The sequence below is a fragment of the Periplaneta americana genome, chromosome 14 (assembly GCF_040183065.1).
Source record: "Periplaneta americana isolate PAMFEO1 chromosome 14, P.americana_PAMFEO1_priV1, whole genome shotgun sequence".
NCBI lineage: Eukaryota > Metazoa > Arthropoda > Insecta > Blattodea > Blattidae > Periplaneta > Periplaneta americana.
The window spans coordinates 80,045,954-80,066,532 of record NC_091130.1 but is presented as its reverse complement, the minus strand read 5'-3'; the positions used below and the strand labels follow the sequence as shown (position 1 = coordinate 80,066,532).

Genomic DNA, 20,579 nt, shown 5'->3' with positions numbered 1-20,579 from the left:
AATTTTTCTTAATTCTCTATTACTCGTGGCCGAAACTGTCTTAATTTTTCTTAATTCTCTATTATTCATCCCCGAAACTGTTTTAATTTTTTCTTGCTTCTTCTTCGCAGCCCATATCATACACTCAACGCTAAGTAAGCAGCGTGCTCAGGATCTGCTTTCATTCTTTTCCATCGTAAACGCTTTGCTTCTCCTTTCTTTGCAAGTTGCAAGTTTCAACTTTTGACATTTTCTGAATGACCAGATTTCTTACTTTTTTAAGATTTCTTTTCTTGCCCTTTCGTTATTCTCATTATCGTCTTCCCCTAGTTAGTCTACTACTACTGATCCTGTAATATTGTATCCATATAGAATTACGCAATTCTAGAGATTGTATATTTGTCCACCTATATCATAGACATCACTTCAGTATTAATTGCACTACTGTGTTCTAATTACTTTCAACCATATTAATTTTTCCGATTATATTTGATAAGTAGCCTATGAAGTCATTACTTAATCAGCAGTTGGTAGGCTAATTTCCCCTTACGTAGTTGAGCTGGCTACTTTATCCACGGTGTTCACTTCAAAATGAACACTTGCTATTCGTTGCTGCTTTTGAACTTGACACACAAGTACTGACTGCTGTGTGTGCAATTCATCGTTTTTACCTCCCGAAGGTTCTGGTAGCATCACATTGAATTTCCCTTCAAAGCGGCAAATTTAAAGCGAAAAATGATTCGTTCCATGGCAAAGCCTAAAACTCGTGGACAAAAACTACACAATTTCTGTAGTGACACTGTAGTCTACACTTTTATGAAACGGTTGTATATGAGACATTTACTTCATTCAACGTACTTTTCAATACAATGTGTTTCTTTATAATCGGATTTAATTTAAAGGTGATATTCATTCAAATTTATATTCTGTAGTGCGGGACGTCCACGGCATCTACATGTTTGGGTATTCATGGCGGTAAGAAAATATAATATCGACCTATGTTTAGAGTGGGTAGCTATGTGTAGCATACCTATATTACTTGCAAAAGAGACATTTTTCAAGTTACAAACCATTACAGAAATATATGCAAGGGAAAGAAATGTGATGGGCTTCGTGAGAATGACCCAGACACTGACCATTGCTCTCTCTAGAGTTTCTAAACTAGCCAATTATTGTATTGGCATAATCAACTTACATGGCATGTAACAACAACGGTAAGTATGAAACAACGCATCATCGTGCAATAATTAATTTACATAGCGTATAGCATGCAGATCAATTAAACACATATAATGCAATTATTTTTGACGTGAATACAGCTTTAAGTTCGGTCCAGTACTAAGGTGACATCCCAGAAAATCAACAGACACATTTTCAGGTCTGTTTCATCGCGTCTACAAATTTCTAAACTACACGAAATATATTCCAATGAAGTAAATGGCGATCGACAGACGAAAGATAAACTATCCAATGTGCCTTTGAATTGAAGCGGATGATGTCATCTAGTGATATGGGGAAGGAAAAAAGTTGAGGCAGGAATTGGCGGGTCGCGCGGCAGCCGAGGCAGTGTAACTCGAGAATGATAAGCGTTAGAACGTTCGCAGTAGTGTCGTATATTCGTAACGAGCAAGGCTACAATCTCAATTGAGCAACAATCAGCAGTCGACAAGTTAAATTGGAAAAATTCGAATAAACTTTAGTGAAAAGACAAAATTCACAATGTCGAGACATATGCAGCGCAAATGGGAGCGGACGTATAAACAACAGAATACGATGGTTACTATAGCATCCGACATGTTTACTCTCAATGCATACAAGATGGCTACTATCAGGAGTCTCAGCACAGCAAACATATATTATAGGATTTTCAGGGTATCTGGAAAGAAGAGATGTTGATTGTGAATTTTGGCGTTTACCTTAATAACAATATTCAATGAGCGACGTATTCACCCACGCATAAAACGTCTCGCCGATACAGCCTATCCCGATTTTTAAAAGTAGAACACGCATAGACGATAGCTTTCTATGGTTAATCAGAAATTGGACTATTTTCATGTTAATTTTTAGGTAGTTTGACAAACGTTACATATATTGAAATCTTCACAAATTCATATTAAAAATACAGTTGCTACAGAAACTTCTAATAGGTCTATAGTAATATACTTCTAATATAGTAATATACTGAAGTTGTTCTTAGTTCAACACTGGTCCCAACTCTACGCCTGAAGACGGTTACCTTTCTATGCGTGGTCGGGTATATGGACGACCAGGACAACTGACGAGCTATGCAACATGTCTTTAATGCCATCGGCGTGGCTCAGTCGGTTAAGGCGCTTGCCTGCCGGTCTGAAGTTGCCTCGGGCGCTGGTTCGACCCCACTGAGGCTGATTACCTGGTTGAGTTTTTTCCGAGGTTTTCTCCAACTGTAAGGTGAATGTCAGGTAATCTATGGCGAATCCTCGGCCTCATCTCGCCAAATACCATCTCGCTATCACCAATCTCATCGACACTGAATAACCTCGTCGTTGATACAGCGTCGTTAAATAACCAACTAAAAAAATATGTCTTTAATGTAATGCAGTAAAGAGTGTAACCTTTCTCGACTTTACTCCTTGTAAAATAATATTCGCCAGAAATTCCGCTTGGTATATGAGCGAAATAACACAGGCGGTGTTGGATTCAAGTGGGCCAAAATAATGCGTTTTGATAAAAGGGAAGAATCTTGGTTCAGATTTTCTCGCAAAATACACTATTGAACAGTGCAAATTTGGCTCTGGATCACGTCATTCTTCAAGAACGGTGTCGATTCGGCATATGCGTGAAAATAACAGACAAGATGAAGGACTGAAATGCGATGTAGCTGTTATTAGCAACTTGAGTTCTGAAGTTTAATCTGATGTATCCAGTAATTTAGTTGGACCCAAACACCACTGCCCTTCAGGCAAATAAACATGTATGCATGTTGAAATCATGAGGATGCCAAACTTGGCACCCAGTATTAATCTATTTGGTACTTTACTGCTGAATTGAAAAGGTGAGTTTCTGTAAACGTTTTTTTTTAACTAAATCACTAGATCATGCCTGCCAAATTCGTGCTCCAAGGCGCGAACGAATATGAAGAGGGTGATTACTAGTCTCCTGACTGATTCATGTCCCTTACTTAGGCCTAATTATTATTACCTTAGAGCAACAGTAACAAATATAAATGACATTCGGGAGGAAATTAAACACGAATAAATATGGGAAATGCCTGTTATTATTCGGTTGAGAAGCTTTTGTCATCTAGTCTGCTGTCAAAAAATCTGAAAGTTAGAATTTATAAAACAGTTATATTACCGGTTGTTCTGTTTGATTGTGAAACTTGGACTCTCACTTTGAGAGAGGAACAGAGATCAAAGGTGTTTGAGAATAAGGTGCTTAGGAAAATATTTGGGACTAAAAGAGATGAAGTTACAGGAGAATGGAGAAAGTTACACAACGCAGAACTGCACGCATTGTATTCTTCACCTGACATAATTAGGAATATTAAATTCAAACGTTTGAGATGAGCAGGGCATGTAGCACGTAAGGGCGAATCCAGAAATCCATATAGAGTGTTAGTTGGGAGCCGGAGGGAAAAAGTCCTTTGGGGAGGCAGAGACGTAGATGGGAGGATGATATAAAATGGATTTGAGGGAGGTGGGATATGATAATAGGGATTGGATTAATCTTGCTCAGGATAGAGACCGATGGCGGTATTATGTGAGGGCAGCAATGAACCTGCGGGTTCCTTAAAAGCCATTTGTAAGTAGGTAAATAAGTAAGTGTAATTATGATGGTGGAATGAGTCCGATGTCCAACGCCGAAAGTTATACTGGTACTTCAATTGGTAGAGCGGAAATCTCGGAAAAAAGCCTCAACCAAGTATCTTTTTCCAATCAAGATTTAAACCAGGTCTCGTTAACCGTTACTCCACAGCAGTGGACCTTCATAGTGTCCTTTTCAGATTCCTTAATGCAGCTTTCCGAAGATCTATTTACAGCCAGCGGTCTCGGTAATTTAACGAAATTTCTTCTTTCAAAGATGTCTGCACACCAGTAGCGGCCGGTGATCGAAATCCTCGGTGAGGCCAGATGCAACTAGTTAAGTGCCTCCGATAGGAAATGTTTATTTATGAAATTAATATTATTGTTATTATATTATTAATATCATTATTACTGTATTATTATTATTAGTCTATTATTATTACTATTAATGAAAAATAATTTCACTCACCAAATAAGCTGTTATGCTGCGAGTTTCAGCGATTAAGTGTGATGAAGCAGCCCATATTATGTGTTGAAATTTCCCTTTCTTTCTTTTCTTTTTATTTTTTTTTTCTTTGACAGCAACAAACAAGGCCAACAGAGAAGTTTATTTTACACCACATTACCACTTAACCATTTATGTTGCCCATACCAGGATGCAATAGAAACTCGCGTTTTAAGATTATCTGTCAGAAAAATTGTCAGCGATGTCGTATCTCGGTAGGCTCTCTCTTTATTTAAAACTTCCTTTCTTTCAATATTATTTCTGCTCGAAAAAGGACACTCTAACAATGAATTAACTACACCAGCATTATTTCTCGCATTTGTTTCTGTTTATATTTTCCCGAAATAAATAACAACATTGGCCCAGATTCACTACTGTACTACGAAGTACAATAGTACAACACCCTCGCTTAAGTCATAAACTAAGACATAGGGGAGAGAATAGTGTGGGTCTCTGCCTGGCAAAGAGCTGGAATTTTTGTTATTTATGGCCTATTTAGGAAGACAAGTCACCATTGCTATTCCCACCCCACTCTACCTTTGAGGCCGGCCCATGGATGGGAGGAGTGAAACCCGACCAGCCACGAGGCCAGACGAATTGTGCCTCAGCTACAGCGTTTTAAGCGCAACCTCAAAAGCCCGCGAAGACACACGAAATGCAGAAACCAGACCTGGCACGAGCGATCCTGGCCTCAGGAACAAATTTTAATGCAAAAGAGGTCTATCTACATCACAAAGTTTTAAAATGCTTCTACAGCGATATATGCTTCATTCAAATAACTAATACATTATAATTATAAACACACAAAATTTGATTTCAGTTAAGCCAAGTTACTGAGGCCCAGTCTCACTTGCCTGAGTCAATCAGCGCCACTGCTGCACACCCAAAGAAACTAGTAGAGAAAGTTATGGACGTAAGCTTGCCTAAAATAGGGTTCTGTATGTCGTAAGTACACGGTGCAGAGAATCCTGACAATTATTTACTCCTCTTCCAAAGGAGTCTTACTACGGATCTTCATTGCAAGTAAAATTCTTATCTTAGTTAAGTCCAATGACGAGACCCTACCGTTGCTATATCGTTTTATAAAGCCTATCTGATATTATATTAATCCCGGATTTCTTTATCAAAGTCCTTGCACCACAATATCCTGTTGAAGAGTTCATCCTGCTAACATAATTTTACTCGTAGTTTCAATTTGCAAGGCTGTGACGTTCCAGTCAGTGTTGACTGTAATAGTGGTGAGTGCATCAACTTAAACGGATTTTTAACATAGGCTATAGCCTAAGCTAACACGGATACGGTATGTGTTGAATTTTTCATAGTAATTAGAATGTATCATAATATCATGCGACAACTTCAGGAATGGATTAAAACTAGAAACAAAAAATACATAAACATGTTTTGATTTTGCGTCTATTTCAATTTACTGTATATTATGTGCTCCAGTTATTCTTCTTGTAAATAGAGTTATAACGACTGGCGAAAGAAAGAGTTAACAAATAGTTAGTTTCTCACAAAGAGCTCTGCTCGCAGCTTTTATTCTGTTATTTAAAGACTCTCTATGACTAGTAGTGCCATTCTAATTTTTAAAATCGGTTCTCTGCGCTAATAACAGCAAATTGCATAGTTTTATATAAAAATAAGGTAATAATTAAGCAGCTACAAAGAAAGGAAAATTGCAGATTTATGAGTAGAGTGATTTGAAAACTCGCAAATGCTGTCTCGCGTTACGAAGGGGCGTACAGAATATTCACAACACCAACTATCTTTGAACAATAAGCTCTTTCAGTATTTTATTTAGGCTTCATATAACATAATATAAAATAATCTCCAAAACATATAGCATACTGATTTACAAAGGTAAAGAAACCAACATTATACTTAATTTCATTTTGTTGAGGTTTTGACCGATAAGCAGAGTACAATAAGTTTAGGATTGAATGGGGCCGTCTGATGCTTATCTACTATTAATGTTACAATTTATTCATCATGAACGTTTTCGGTATATTTATGCCATCTTCAGATATTATACTTTGTCTTTGTGCATGCTTAATATATGCCACAATGGTGAAACATGAGTAGAAGCGACGTAATCGTTGTGTGCTATTTAAATGAACTTACGGATTACAGTGTTCATACACGCTATTGATTATACACTGTCACTTCGTAATGAATTAAAACACACACACTGAATGAATGGAACAACTAAAACAAAATGTAAAAATTTAACACACTTTGGTAAAATTCAAGGTGAATGCCATTAGTGTCAATCACTTAGTTACATTTTCAATAAACCACTTTAAAACGATTAAATACACACTGACAGAATGGAACAACTAAAAGAGAAATATAATAAAAGGAAGTCAAAATTGTCCAAAAAGAAATTTACCACACTCACTCCGGAAATTTCAAAACCCAAAAAGTCTTGGCAAACAATGACATATTTCGGTAAAATCTCTAATCAACTAAATAATTTTTTCAAAAGACAGAAGATCCATATTGCTCCAAGAACCAATAACAAATTACATAATAAAATCCCTAATAAAACAAACAATATTGAACCTTTCCATAACAGTGATATTTATCAACTAAATTGTAAAAATTTTCCCATGACATATATAGGTCAAACACGCCGTAACTTTAAAATCAGATACAAAGAACAAATAACAGACTTAAAATATAATCGAAACAAATCAAAATTTGCAAAACATCTTATTGATGAAGGGCATGAATTAACTAGCATAACAGACACGCTAAAAGTTCTAAAAGTCATTAACAATAGTTCTTTAATTGACACGGCTGAACAATATTACATTGATAAAAGTTACAATCAAGATAATCCCATCATAAACAAGCAAATAACTAATACTTCCAACCCATTATTTAACTTATTTAAATTAATTCCATATAAACAATTTAGGCAAACTTCCATACAGGCTCTCCCACCCCTAACCCCACTTCCGGTACCGCTGGATGTACACTAGCGTAAGGTTGTTTGATGTGAGCACTTCCCGAATTTCAGTCAGAGCCGAGACACCGATATGAACACATCAATACAACAATACAAGCTTCTGCACGTAAGTTATTCTACAATTTCTTCTTAAGAACTAGAAATTACAAATAAGTACTTCAGTTGCATACAGTCCTAATATTTCGCGTGTTTAGTCTGGCTATCTGAACTCCGAGAAGTGACAACGTTTGAAATTTGTTAATACACAACCATAGTAAGCTGATACCAAATAACAACATCACTGCACTTCAACTGTTAGTGGCTGAAAACCAGACAACACAAATCACTACAAACGCAGAGACTAATTGTTTTAATGTGTTTGATTGAAAATGTAACTGATTGACATTAATGACATCCATCTTTGAATTTTACCAAGCATCATCTACTAGTGTGTTAAAGCTTATGTTATATTTCTCTTTTAATTGTTCCATTCTGTCAGTGTGTATTTAATCGTTTTAAAGTGGTTTATTGAAAATGTAACTAAGTGATTGACACTAATGACATTCACCTTGAATTTTATCAAGCATCATCTGCTAGTGTGTTAAATTTTTACATTTTGTTTTAGTTGTTCCATTCATTCAGTGTGTGTGTTTTAATTCATTACGAAGTGACAGTGTATAATCAATAGCTGTATGAACACTGTAATCCATAAGTTCATTTAAATAGCACACAACGATTACGTCGCTTCTACTCATGTTTCACCATTGTGGCATATATTAAGTATGCACAAAGACAAAGTATAATATCTGAAGATGGCATAAATATGCCGAAAACGTTCATGATGAATAAATTGTAACATTGATACTATATTAGTAGATAAGCATCAGACTGCCCCATTCAATCCTAAACCAACATTATACTGCTAAGAGCTGACAAGAAGAAGAGCGGAAGGACTGCGTGACGCAGTACTAGAGTGATAACATTTTTATCACATGCATCGAAGTACTATGCGTCCTGAAAATATTAGTCGCGTTTCTAATTTAATATTTAATGCGAAAGAATTTTTTTAACTGTTAATTGTTAACAATAAATTAAGTTGTAAGCTATTCTCAAAGCATTTAATTACTTAAATTTAATTTTCTTTCCTTACTTTATTCAGGAATTCGACAATTTAAGAATAATTTAATCTGCAAAAAAATTGTGTACATTAATGTATTAAGTTAATGATATATAGTCAATAAGTTTACGATGTTATACTTTATTACACGAGGAACGAATATAATAAATGCATAACATTTTAAACGAGTTTACATTGTACGAGTTTCATACGCTATTTTTTTTTTTTTGTACAACAGAATTATAAAAGGATATTAATAAAATGAAATAAATAAAATAAATATTAATGAATTAATGTAGATTTTATAATAGATAAATAAAATTCACTCATGGTATCTCGAATTAGCCTTTTATCAAAATCGTCCAAATGAACATTTCTTTCCTCTTGGCGTTTTCTGTGTTTCCCTGGAGTAGAAATGGAAGTCTCACCAGCATCAGCACCTTCTCTACGAATTCTTGTTATTGAACTGACTGAAGTACCAGTGTAATGAGATATTCGTAAATTTGCTTGTTTCACTTGTGGCTAAGTTTCCCTTGTCGTGCTTCCTCATCACAACCAAGTATAACCCTTCTAATAATTTCCCGGGCCTCACTGTGTATCGTTTTTCCTCTGTGGTTCCATTATAAAATACTGTTATCAGTAACCGCAACACATGGACGAATAAAACACAATCTTTATCAACACTGTAATTAAAATGAAACAATATTAGTAACCCAACACATGGATTCATAATACGACTGTGTAAGACCAAGAGCACAAGTTTTGTGAATGATACAGTTCAATGCGTAGTACCACGTGCAGCGGGAATTCGCAGCGATAACAGCATCCCTCTCCTCATGCCCCGCTCACCAACTCACCATTAGTACTCTTATGGCCGGTTTCACCAACCTTCGTTATCATTATAACGTCTCGTTAAATAATTTAATGACACGTTAGTCAGTTTTTGTGTTTCACCAAGTATCATTATTGCTAACGCATCTTTAAATTCATCGTTAATTTATTAGGACCTATTCGTCGCGTTAAAACAGTAACGATGCATTAAGAAGTCAACAACATGGCGGACGTAATTATTCGATGATGAAGTTCTTTATTTAGAACTTCAACATAACGACGAACTTATATGTTGTAATAACACTCGGAATAATCATTTTGAAGATTTAAGTGATAAAGAATTCCACGAAAGCTACACATTAAGGAAATAAGTAGTAAGAATGATTCTAGAAGAAATTGAATACCGGTATACTGTATAGGTTAGAATACGACAGATAGAAATCACCCACTTAACGCCTCTTCAACAGATTCTTCTCGTTTTAAAATAATGTTGCGGGAAGTTTTGAAATAGTAATTGATGATATGAACGGGGTATCAAAAGCTGTATTGTCTAGATATGTGAATAAATTATCAGACGTACTACCAACATTACAATAGTCATTATTTCTATAGGCCTAATAAGCTTATAGCTAAATTTTATGTTGTCATAGACAACATAGATTGTGTACATATTCCAATCGTATATCCTAGCAGTAATATAGCCAAAAGATTCTGCAATAGAAGATCCTATTTTTCCTTCAATATTCAAACAATTTCATAGGCCTATGTAATGCTCCGCATAGAAAAATTGTGGCTAAACTAGCGCTGAGGTAGTTTCCTTCGTACTCTGCTTATACACCTTGCACATACGAATCTGTGACAGGTTATGTTTGATTAGTTTAATTTTTTGTTATGCCTTGCATATACGATCAACTGCATTACCACAAAAAAATCCCTTATAAGTTCAACGATTTTCACTTTTACCTCAGAACTACCTCAGAGCTAGTTTATTGAAATTGTAATAGGTTAGAATACGACAGATAGGAATCACCCACTTAACGCCTCTCCAACAGATTCTTCTCGGTTTACGATAATGTTACGGTCTACACGGATAGCACAACATTCCAAAGGAGGATGCCTTTTAAATGAAAAGGGTGCAAAGAGATTTTATTTTAGGAGACAATGGATACCCCTTAAAATCCAATTTAATGACATCTCTCCTGAATCCTGCCACACAAGCATGGCAAAATTGTTACAGGGTACTAATAAATCTGCATGAAATACAGTGGAAAAGTAGTATGCAATTTATGGAAGAGGCGATTTCCCGTCCTAAATTTAGGCCTAATATAACTGCTTAGAATGCTTTGTATATAATTAATTGTGGCATCAATTTTTAAGCTGTCGACCTTGTAGTCCGCCAAAATTTTCTCAGATTTCCTTTAGAAGCTACAATTTAACTGCTCTACATTCCTATTATTTACATTTGGAAGCAGCTGTCTTTTTTTTTTTAATTGCGGTATGACAACACACTGTATTTAGGAAGATGTTCTCAAAATTACTGCCTCTTACCCGTTTGCCTATGATTGTTTCTTCATGCCAAACAAAGTCAGCCATGATCATATGTAACCAATGAAATTCGGGATTTCGAAGCCATGGTCGTATGAAAAACAAAACATGCAAGATACAAGTACAAAATCCCCTCGTTAGTAAACGCCTGTTAATTTTAAAGATACGAGGCTTGGTGAAATAGTCAACTTTTAAAGATTCCGTTAAAATTAAACGATCCATTTGTTGACAAGTCGTTTGTGCTGATTTAAAGAAGCTTGGTGAAACCGGCCATTAGCATAGTGGTAGAGCGTTAGCAAAGTGTTCGTGAGGTTGCAAGTTCAGAACTTCGTGGAGCTACTATTATGTTAAACGTAAGAATTGGACATGTACTTTATTCTATGCTATAAAACAAATGTAAGAATATTATGGAACGAATAAATCAATCCATCCATCCATCCATCCATCCACCTACCTACCTACCTACCTACCTACCTACCTACCTACCTACCTACCTACCTACCTACCTACCTACCTACCTACCTACCTACCTACCTACCTACCTACCTACCTACCTACCTACCTATCTATCTATCTATCTATCTATCTATCTATCTATCTATCTATCTATCTATCTATCTATCTATCTATCTATCTATCTATCTATCTATCTATCTATCTATCTATCTATCTATCTACCTATCTATCTATGAGTTATAAACTATAAGAAATAGTACTTGAAAGTCCACAAAAATTGTTTCAACTGGTGAAACCAGAGTTAGCTTTAAAATAACTTACTAGACGTTCTCTAAGTGTTCTAGACAAAAAGTTTGACGCTTGTCGGTGACAACCAGTTTATAAGCATTTGCTGATTACTTTAGTTCAGTTTTCTCCGTAAACATACCACACAACCCTCTAATAGAAAATACGGTAATCCCGGATTACATTACCATTAATAACTGAGCGTATAACTAGACAAGAATATTTGACTGCTGAAAAAATTATAGCCTAAAAAATCTTGTGGTCCAGATAATTTAACTCCTTATGTATTGAAAGCTTGTTCCGAAGTTTTATAAGCATGTTATATAAGTGCCGATAAGCTGAGAATATAAAAAATTATTGAGTGTTTTCCGTCTGAAAACTTATAAATTGCTAAGTGAAATGTATTCACTAAATTAGCATGCTATATTTGTTCCGAAGTACTTATGCATTAGAAATGAACAAAACTAACTACCGCTCTCGCTCGCTGTGTTCGCTGCATTTGTCTTTCCAGTCTCGTCTTGTCATTCTCGTGCGCTTCTTGAGTCTCGCTCATCATTCTTGAAATAGCATTTGGTCGGCGTGGAAAGATTTCGTAACTTTGACTAACCTACATCATTGAAAAAATAACATTATAAATGTTTAAACGAGACAAAAAGACAAAACAAAACAGTATCTTAGTTATCAAAATGTTCTGTTTCTATTATATGATATTACCTATGGTTATATAAATAGAAAAAAAAAAAAACAATCCTCAAATTAATTTGCATTTCTAAGAAACTTAAAACATAACGTTAATATATTTTTACTTGAGATTTCACACTTGATCTCAAACATATGAAAAGAAAATTCCTAGCTCTTTAATAAGGGCCAAGTAATTAAATAAAGACTGGGGAACGGATTATTATACATTGAAAGGTAGAGACGATGTTTCAAATAGGCTACTTGATTGTTTATATATATATATATATATATATATATTTTTTATTTATTTCATTGGGTTATTTTACACCCTGTACCAACATCTAGGTTATTTAGCGTTTGAATGAAATGAAGGTGATAATGCCGGTGAAATGAGTCCGGAGTCCAGCACCGAAAGTTACCCAGCATTTGCTCGTATTGGGTTTAGGGAAAACCCCGGAAAAGACCTCAACCAGGTAACTTGCCCCGACCGGGATTCGAACCCGGGCCACCTGGTTTCGCGGCCACACGCGCTGACCGTTAGTCCACAGGTGTGGACTTATACATGTATAACAGTTGCCAACGTAGATAGAAGTTCAGTCAGATATAAACAACTGTGGCAATTCAAGGCTGCTTGACGTTCTGGACTTCGGGAGTAATCAATCTCGCCGTCTCGAAACACTCACAAGCAGTCTTTACGTCAAAGATGCGACGTATACAACATTATCGTGCGGGTTTTCGGCTTTGCGAGCGCCATTAGACTTGCTTTCTCGATCGTTGTTCATCTCTATTATGTAACCTTTATGTTTGTTGTATAATTTAATAAAAAACTTTCCAAAAAAATGGAAATTAACAAAGGTTTGCCCTGTGTTTAAATCTGGTGATAATAGTAAAATTGAAAATTATAGACCCACTGCAATAGTTTGCGTCCCATCCGAGGTATTTGAGCAGATTCTATATACACGAATTTTTCAACATGTTTATAATGCAATTGATATAAATCAGCATAGATTTTACACCCAAAGGTCTACCACAACAAATGTAATTAATTATACACAAAAAACATTTAATACATTACATAATCTTAGAAATTTAGACGTGATATACCTTGACTTTTCCAAAGCGTTTGATAAAATTCACCATCAAATTTTAATTAATAAACTTTCAAATTCTGGATTGTCTCTTTCATACTTACAGCTAATAACATCATAATACAAACAGGCAGCAGTATGTTTCATTCAATCAAGTAAAATCAAAAGCATTCACAGTACCTTCAGGTGTGCCCCAAGGATCCAATCTTCTTCCCTTGTTCTTTTTACTTTATATCAATGCCTTGCCTAAACAGGTTTCACACTCTGAATGTTTACTATATGCTGATGATGTTAAATTGTATAAAGTCATTGGTAAACAAGAAGATGATTTTGATCCATAACATGATTTGAGCAGACTATATAGATGGAGTATTGACAGTTTTCTTCTGTTAAATGTAATAAATGTTCCTTTATGACATATTCTAAAAATAAGACAATTGCTCAAAATTCGTATGAAATTAATGGTGTGAAATTACTTAGAGTAAAATCATTTAAGGATTTGGGTATTTATTTTGCACATGACTTATGCTTTAAAATGCACTTAAATCACGTGGTAACTGATGCATATAGAAAATTAGGATTTATAATCAGAAATACAAAAGAATAAAAAATATGAATATTATTAATACTCTATATAAAACTCTAATTAGGAGTAAACTAGAGTATGCGTCTATCATATGGTCACCTCAGTTCCAGTCCCATCAGATGCAAATAGAAAGGACATAGAAAATATTTTTACGTTACTTATATTTAAAAAAAAAAAAACATCACGTGTGGTCTTATGAAAAACAAATTTCATACAAATCAATTACTTTTTAAATTTAATTATAAAAATTTAAAATATAGGCGATTAATAAATAGTCAAATTTTACTCTATGAGACTGTTAATATCTCTGATTGAGGTCCTGGCTGATATGTATATTTATTATCAGACAGTACATCTCACTTGGCGATATATGTGTCAGAGGAAGAAAAATTTGTTTGTATGCATCTGAAGTCTGATTAGTGGCTAATTGGCGAAGTATGCATTGAAGGGAGAAAGGAACTAGCCACCCTACCCCATTATCCCCTGATCTAGTTGCCTCATGAGTAATGCCTTATTGGTGTTACTTATGAGGTTCAAACCTGTCTTCGGACAGTTGACTAAACAACAAGACTGTTAACGGTATACTGAATAACTGTGATTTTCTTAAATTCCTCCAGTTCAATGTAAAAAGAACAGAATTACGTCGTAAGCAACCTTTTGTTATTCCAATTCCTAGAACTGTTTTCTTCAATAACTCTCCATTGTTTGTTATGTGTAATAGTTACAACTCTCTGTCTTTAAACTGTGATTCTCAATTTGATTTGTTTTTCAGTTAAAAAACTTCATACAATATTAAAAAGAACTATATTTCTTTAGGTATTTAAATTATGAATAAGTGTATTATAATGTTTTTACTCTAATTTTGAAATAATTCTGCATTATTGTATTGACATTTGGCACTAATATTAGGGCCTAATTGAAATATATTCTAGCATCTATTATGTATCTCTCTTTCTTTCATTTGTGTTGCTTGTTTTGTTTTTTCATTATTCTGTATTTTTGTATATGTATCAATGTAAGCCACCTATAATTTGAAGCTTGCTTCTGTTGGTGATGAAGTTTAATTAAATAAATAAATAAATAAATAAATAAATAAATAAATAAATAAATAAATAAATAAATAAATAAATAAATAAATAAATAAATAAATAAATAAATAAATAAATAAATAAATAAATAAATAAATAAATAAATAAATAAATAAATAAATAAATAAATAAATAAATAAATAAATAAATAAATAAATAAATAAATAAATAAATAAATAAATAAATAAATAAATAAATAAATAAATAAATAAATAAATAAATAAATAAATAAATAAATAAATAAATAAATAAATAAATAAATAAATAAATAAATAAATAAATAAATAAATAAATAAATAAATAAATAAATAAATAAATAAATAAATAAATAAATAAATAAATAAATAAATAAATAAATAAATAAATAAATAAATAAATAAATAAATAAATAAATAAATAAATAAATAAATAAATAAATAAATAAATAAATAAATAAATAAATAAATAAATAAATAAATAAATAAATAAATAAATAAATAAATAAATAAATAAATAAATAAATAAATAAATAAATAAATAAATAAATAAATAAATAAATAAATAAATAAATAAATAAATAAATAAATAAATAAATAAATAAATAAATAAATAAATAAATAAATAAATAAATAAATAAATAAATAAATAAATAAATAAATAAATAAATAAATAAATAAATAAATAAATAAATAAATAAATAAATAAATAAATAAATAAATAAATAAATAAATAAATAAATAAATAAATAAATAAATAAATAAATAAATAAATAAATAAATAAATAAATAAATAAATAAATAAATAAATAAATAAATAAATAAATAAATAAATAAATAAATAAATAAATAAATAAATAAATAAATAAATAAATAAATAAATAAATAAATAAATAAATAAATAAATAAATAAATAAATAAATAAATAAATAAATAAATAAATAAATAAATAAATATCTGATCACACTGACAAATTGTTTGAAATATCTCAAGATGCATTTGCACATGCATTTATACCCTTTCTATTAAGTTAATTTAGCACATCACCGCCATTGTGTATTTTCGGCCCAGTTATTTACGAAAACACTCGCATTTCTTACGTTTTTTTACCTTAGAAATGGGTATTTTCCCTGAACCAAAAATACAATACAGCGTGGAGTTGCTGTGGAATGGTAGGGATGTGTGTTTTTGTAAAAGACGAGTATTTTCTATGGACCATGCACTGGTTGCTCTCTACGAATTAGTTGCAAACATAAGCGCAGCTTAAATGATACTGAATTGAATGCTACCGGTTCAATGACCAATAATGCATTCAGTACTGCCAATACTCTTAATAAGGACATCATTCATTTCATTCAGATGGAATAAACAATTGCACAGAAATATTTAAACAGGAAAAAAGATGTTATTACTACACCGCGGATTTTTAGGTCCTAAAAATGCGCTTTAGGTGCTTAAAATAAGTCCTTTCAGTATCCAATTTAGGCTTCATATACATCAAATGAAATAGTTTCTAAAACAAAATTCGCAATATATCGACCAAGTTCATCAATCCTTTCGTCAACTGATATCCAGTAATGTTATTCTCCAATATGTTGTCGAATTCTTTTCATGGTGTCATTGTAGATTGAATCCAATATTAGTAACTTTTGCGTTGACTCAGAAGGGACTGATAGGTGGCAGTATTTTTTCAAGAAACGCTTGAATATTGGATTTTCTAGTTTCCGAAATGGAATATTAGCAGCTACAAAGGCATGACGTAAGTCACTATAAAACTGATTCTTTTTGCTGGATTCTTCAGATAACTGTGTCAAAAGAGTTTGCTTAACAGTTTAGATTTGTGTTCGGCATTTGCCTTTATGTAACGCTCCGTGTATATGCTGAATTGAATGGAACTTTTTATCGCTTGAAATCTAAAATGGAGAGGATCCTGTATAGAGTGCAGATAGCAAACTACTTGATAATTGAAGCGTCGGCTGGAACAACGTTGTAAATTACAAAATTTTCATTCGGAGTGTTTCCGTGTAATAATGTTGTTGTTGTTGTTTTCTAATGCCAGGCGTTTGACAATAAAGTCATTTGACCTCTTGCACTCCAATATTTTTCAAAGATATTATCATGACCAGCCAATGAAGCACAGATTTTGAGGTGTTCCGAATCCATTTCTTGGTTTGAGTTGCACAATGGGCAGTTAGGGGACTGATATATTCCAATTCTATGCAGGTGTTTAGCCAAACAATCATGGCCTGTTGCCAATCTAAATGCAGCAAAGACGATTTTCGTGGTAATTCGGGAATTAACTGTGGATTTTGATGCAGAGAGTTCCATTTTTTCCCTTGGGATTGTGTTATCAAATTTTGTTTGTTGAAGTCTAAGCATGTAGATTTAATAAATCTCTTCACAGAGTAATATGTAGATTTAGTAACAGGTCTGTAAGTAGCAGTGCTGCCCTTCCTTGCTAAAGCATCCGCATTCTCGTTTCCCAGGATTCCACAATGGGATGGTATCCATTGGAATACAATTCTTTTATTGAGTGATATTAATTGAGAGAGCATTTTAGTTATTTCTGCTGTTTGAGATGAAGGTGTGTGTTTAGAGACGATTGATAGAATAGCTGCTTTGGAGTCTGACAATATAACTGCATTCTTAAATTTATTGATGTGGAATAGAAGATTCCTGAGACATTCACTTATTTCAATGATTTCACCATCAAAACTTATTGTTCCATATCCAAGTGATCTATAAAGTGAGAAGAGACAGCACGTAACACCTGCACCGGCACCTTGTTCTCTGGAGATCAAGGATCCGTCGGTGTATAAATGAAGCCAGTTTTGTGGAGAGTACCTAATATTAATTGTCTCTAAAGACAATTGTTCAGTATTTCAGTGTTTACTTCTGATTTCAGTATTTCTTCTGTTAAATTTAGTTTATATTCTATATTTAATAGAGTTAAAGGGTTTGGCTTAATTTCTAAGTTTTCTTTTAAATTCGGGATATTGATTTTCTGTTTTAATTCCTGAACAATGGATATGAAACTTTTTTGAGTTTTCAATCTACAGAGAGGACTGTATGAATGCCATTGTTTCCTGGTAATCTGATAAGTTTTTGATATTGAATCAGTGCTTTTTCTTCTATTGTCATTTTGATACTGTTAATATTAGTGAGGAATCTCGTAGAATCTATTGGAGTTGTTTTGATTCCACCAGTAATGAGTTTGAGAGCTTGGTTTTAAACATAATTATTCTATTTCGTTTATGAAAGGTGAAGTAATTAAAATTTCTCCGCAGTATGTCAGCACTGGCTGTATAAACATTTTGTATGTAGTGTTCAAAGTATATCTAGAGCATCCCCATTTCTTTCCTGCTAGTCTTTTTAGAAGCGAGAATCTTTTACGAGCTTTTTCAGAAATGTATTTCAAATGGTTGCTCCATGTTAACTTACTATCGAAAATAACTCCAAGATATTTGGATTCATAAGTCCTAGGAAGGTTTTGGCCATTGCATTGGATATTGAATTCTCTTTCTTTTTTTACCGAGTGAAAATATTTGGTAGTTACTTTTGCTTAAATTGAGTGTCATCAAATTTGATGTATTCCATTCATGTAGTTGCTTGACAGCTTTAAGAGTAGAATTTTGAATTTTGTCTCTATGTCTGTAAGATCCGGAAGTCCACAAACCTATATCATCTGCAAATAGTGCTGTTTTCATTTTTGATTCCTCTAATAGGGAGGGTAAGTCATTTATATAAATATTGAATAAAGTTGTGCTGAGGACAGCGCCCTGAGGTAGACCTCGATATGTTTGTCTGTAACTAGAAAGAGAGTTATTGAATTTAGTGGCAATGAATCTTTGACTAAGGAATTCTGATATCCATCTGAACATATTGCTGGATATACCTAATTTCTGGAGTTTTAGTAATAATTTATTTCACCAAACAGAGTCATATGCTAACTGAAAGTCAATAAATATTGTCAAGGTATCTTCTTTCTTGTTAAAATTGTCTTTTATTTCTTGGCCGAGGCGTATGACTTGTTCATTGGTAGAGTGTCGAAAGCCGGCTTGTTTTGGTGATAAAAGATTTTGGGATTCTAAATACCAAGTTAATCTGTTGGAGATCATGGACTCCATGGTTTTTGCTATCATGCTTAATAGTGCTATTGGTCGATAACTATTAACATCATGAGCAGGTTTCCCTTTTTTTGTGAATTGGTACAATGATTGCTTTTTTCCAAGCTGCAGGAATTGAGGTGTTCAAAGATAAATTGAAAATGGATAAAAGTACAGACTTGGCTTTTCCCCCCAGATGTTTAAAAAATTCGGAATGAATGTTGTCGGGGCCAGGAGATTTCTTGGTTTTTAAATTTTGTATAGCTAGAGTTAATTCTTTGGAAGTAAAATTTTGATGAAATATTTCAGGTTTTGTACTAGTAATATTGTTTTTATTATTTTTATGTAATTCTCTTTTGATAAATTTGTCATTTTTTTATATTGGAATGTAATCTGTGAGAGTTTGAGTAGTGTTTATTAAATGCGTTTGCTATATCTCTACTATCTGTTAGTGTTTTGTTATTATGAATAAAAGGTTGGCTAGTATTTTCCTGTGTATTGGAAATATTCTTCAGAAATTTATATGTTTTTGCGCTATCGGTTCTGTAATTAATATTTTCAATAAATTTATTGAAACTGTCCTTTTTTGCTGTTATGATTGCTTTTTTAAGAATGGCAGTCTTCTTCCTCCAATCTTGAGTATCTTCTGGTGTTTTGCTATGTTCTGCTTTGGTTCTTGCTTTATCTCTATCTTGTTTCAATAAATTCAGGTTTTCTGTCCAGAATGGGGTGTATTTTTTTTATTTGTCTCGTGGAATGTGCTTTTTTGCAATTTTAAGAAGAGATTCACAGAAATATTTGTTCAATCTATCTGAGTTTGTATTTTCCATTAGTGGTGTGTTGAGCTTGAGGTGTTCGCCGAGTTCTGTTGTAAATAGTTTCCAATTCGCTTTCTTAAAGTTCCATGTTGTTTTGTTATTGTAGGGTTCTTTTCTTCGGTTTTGGTGGAGATGGATAGAAGCAATGATGACTCTATGGCCAGATCCACGGTCTTCAATTATTTTTTTCTTGGTTTCGTGATGGATATCTGATGTTACTAGTAATAGGTCTGGATTTGTACCAGAACCAACATAATGAATGAAAGTAGGGGGATCTTCTTTTCTGTAGACAAGTTCTGCGGTTGTAGTATTTAGGAGGTCCATGATCATTTTTCCAGGTTGGCTTACATTATCGTAGCCCAAAGTTGGGAGTGGGCGTTAAACGTATAATAATGTTGTATGTCATGTTACTTTGCTATACTCCTTGGCTTGCAACTGTCCATCAATGCAGTACGTGAAATTTGTCCACTCAAAAGTTTGTTACCCTCATAAGAACAACGTTGTACGGGTACACATTTTTGCATCTCCTGTAAATTTTACCAAATGTAACTTCTAACGTTGTTCCAGCTGACGCTTCAATTAATTCAGACAATTTCAAATTAATATCATCTGCTTGATATTTGCTTACTTTAATGTTAGTCCTAACGCATTCATCTAAGGGTAATAATGCCATGAAAGAAAGTCGTAACTCTGAAAGTCAAGAAATGACTACGAAGAAATAAAACTGTTACGTTTCATATTGTATTAACAAAAAAATGAATCCATTTTATTATAAATATAGATA

General features: G+C 33.1%; 1 protein-coding gene across 3 annotated transcripts in view; it reads left to right on the top strand.

Annotated features, from left to right (window-relative positions):
• The window catches only part of LOC138713495 (peptidoglycan recognition protein-like), a 57,753-nt gene that overhangs the window by 24,842 nt on the left and 12,332 nt on the right, over positions 1–20,579 (top strand). The window contains exon 1 of one of the 3 annotated variants that reach the window (XM_069845662.1): positions 5,416–5,507. The exons of 1 other annotated variant lie outside the window; for it this stretch is intronic. The gene's annotated coding sequence lies outside the window, so the exon portion shown is untranslated. Of the gene's footprint in view, positions 1–5,415; positions 5,570–20,579 lie in introns of those variants that run through there. One more of the 3 variants, XM_069845661.1, reaches the window with a different exon arrangement.